Genomic DNA, 3,195 nt, shown 5'->3' with positions numbered 1-3,195 from the left:
TCCTTATTGGCGTTTAAACGCCAGTAAGCCTGTCCTCCAGGGTGTGCTGTTGTTGATGCTATTTTTGACTCTGCTTTAATTCTGCAGCTGTTTTTGTGACTCCACATGATCATCAACCTAAAAAAAACATAACATGGCAATGGAAAACAAATGTCTATAAAAAAAATATAAATATAGTTAAATAACATTGGGTTGCCTCCCAATAAGCGCTTCTTTAATATCAATAGCTTGACAGTGAGCTCTTAGAGAGCTTCACAGACACTCAGAGCATGATGGTAGTCTCCCAACACCAAACATAGAGTTTGAATGTGGGGGCTCTGCTTGACTCTGTATTAAGAGAAGCTTTTCATGCTTCCTCTCCATGGTTACAGAAGAAGACCCTTGAGCCTTAAACACAAGGTAGTCCTCACTCAATTGAAGGACTAACTCTCCTCTATCCACATCAATAACAGCCCTTGTTGTGGCTATGAAGGGTCTTCCAAGGATAATGGATTCATCCTCATCCTTCCCAGTGTCTAGAATTATGAAGTCAGCAAGGATGTAAAGGTCTTCAACCTTCACTAAGACATCCCCTACAAGTCCATAACCCTGTTTCATTGATTTGTCTGCCATCTCTAGTGAGATTCTTGAAGCTTGTTCCTCAAATATCTCTAGTTTTTCCATTACAGAGAGTGGCATGAGGTTTATACATGACCCCAGGTCACACATAGGTATTAAGAACCTTCCGGGATCTGGTTTCTTCTGAGGTAATTTCTGCTGAACCAAGGCATTCAGTTCATTGATGAGCAATTGAGGTTCATCCTCCTTAGTCTCATTACCAAATAACTTGGCATTTAGCTTCATGATTGCTCCTAGATACCGAGCAACTTATTCTTCAACAATATCTTCATCCTCTTCAGAGGAAGAATACTCATCAGAGCTCATGAATAGCAACAGTAAGTTCAGTAGAATCTCTATGGTCTCTGTATGAGCCTTAGATTCCTTTGGTTCCTCATTAGGGAATTCCTTAGTGGTCAGTGGACGTCCATTGAGGTCTTCCTCACTGGAAATCACTGCCTCTTCCTCCTCTATAGGTTCGGCCACTTTGGATATATTGATGGCCTTGCACTCTCTCTTTGGATTCTCTTCTGTATTGCTTGGGAGAGTACTAGGAGTAGTTTCAGTAACTTTTTTACTCAGCTGACCCACTTGTGCCTCCAAATTTCTGATATGGGACCTTGTTTCAGTTATGAAACTGAGAGTGGTCTTAGATAGATCAGAGACTATGGTTGCTATGTCAGAGAGGCTCTGCTTAGAATTTTCCATCTGTTGCTGAGAAGATGATGGAAAAGGCTTGCTATTGCCAAACCTCTTTCTCCCACCATTATTGAAGCCTTGTTGAGGCTTCTGTTGATCCTTCCATGAGAAATTTGGATGATTTCTCCATGAAGGATTATAGGTGTTTCCATAGGATTCTCCCATGTAATTCACCTCTTCCATTGCAGGATTCTCAGGGTCATAAGCTTCTCCTTCAAAGGAAGCTTCTTTAGTACTGCCGGATGCAGCATGCATTCTAGTCAGATTCTGAGAAATCATATTGACTTACTGAGTCAATATTTTATTCTGAGCCAATATGGCATTCAGAGTATCAATCTTAAGAACTCCTTTCTTCTGAGTCATCCCATTATTCACAGGATTTCTTTCAGAAGTATACATGAACTGGTTATTTGCAACCATTTCAATGAGTTCCTGGGCTTCTGCAGGTGTTTTCTTCAGATGAAGAGATCCACTAGTAGAGTGGTCAAATGACATCTTGGACAATTCAGATAGACCATCATAGAATATACATAAGATGCTCCATTCTGAAAGAATGTCAGAAGGACACCTTCTGATCAATTGCTTGTATCTTTCCCAAGCTTCGTAGAGGGATTCACCTTCCTTCTATCTAAAGGTTTGGACTTCCACTCTAAGCTTGCTCATCTTTTGAGGTGAAAAAAATTTGGCCAAGAAAGCATTGACTAACTTTTTCCAAGAGTTCAGGCTTTCTTTAGGTTGTGAGTCCAACCATAGAAGTTGGTTGCTCCAATTACCGGAATTGAGATACTTCTTCCATAGAAGTTGGAAGTTAGTCCAGTAAAGTCACCAAGCATCTTTTTGCATCTCTAGCATTGTTGTTGGGTTCGGCTGCCATGTCTGCTTCTTTTTTGAAATTTTCTGTAAGGTCCTCTCCGGAGTGTTGTGCTTTAGCTTCTCTTAGCTTCCTCTTCAGAGTCCTTTTAAGTTCAGGATCAGCTTCAACAAGAATGTTCTTATCCTTGTTCCTACTCATATGAAAAATAAGAGAACAAAGAAAGAATAGGAATCCCTATGTCACAGTATAGAGATTCCTTTATGTGAGTATTAGAATAGAAGAATAGAAGAATGAAAAGAGAGAGGAGATGTGTAATTCAAACAGAGAGAAGAGAGAGGGGTTCGAATTATGAGTAGAAGAGAAGTGGTAGTAATTAAATAAATAAATAGAAAGAGATGAGAGAGAGAGTATTCGAATTTTAAGAAGAGGGAAAAGAAAAATATTTTTATTTTTATTTAATTAATTAAGTTAGTTTTGAAAATATTAACAGAAATAAAATAAAATTAGAATTTAAAACAATTAGTTAATTAAAAAGAATTTTAAAAAAGTGGTTAGTGATTTTCGAAAATTAGAACTGGAAAAGTAGTTAGGTGGTTTTGAAAAAGATAAGAATTAGTAAACTTTTTTTTCTTTAAAATTAAAACAAATAATTCAAGTAGTTAGTTGAAAAAGATTTGAAAATAAATTTTGAAAAGATAAGAAGTTAGAAAAAGATTTTAAAATTAAGATTTTAAAAAGATATGATTGAAATTTATTTTGAAAAAGAATTAAAAAAAATTAAAAAGATTTTGATTTTTAAAATTAAATTTGATGACTTGACTAACAAGAAACTAAAAGATATGATTCTAGAATTTAAAGATTGAACCTTTCTTAACAAGACAGTAACAAACTTGAAATTTTTGAATCAAAACATTAATTGTTAGCAAGGATTTTCGAAAATATGAAAGAAAATTAAGAAAACAGATTTTGAAAAATTAGTTTTAAAATTTTCGAAAACAATAAAAGAAAAATGAAAAAGATTTTGAAAAATTTTAAGAATGAAATTTGAAAATCATAAAAAAAATGAAAAAGAATTTATTTTGAAA

This window comes from Arachis hypogaea, chromosome 16 (genome assembly GCF_003086295.3).
Source record: "Arachis hypogaea cultivar Tifrunner chromosome 16, arahy.Tifrunner.gnm2.J5K5, whole genome shotgun sequence".
Lineage (NCBI taxonomy): Eukaryota > Viridiplantae > Streptophyta > Magnoliopsida > Fabales > Fabaceae > Arachis > Arachis hypogaea.
The sequence above is the reverse complement of the archived record's forward strand: the minus strand, read 5'-3'. Positions refer to the sequence as shown.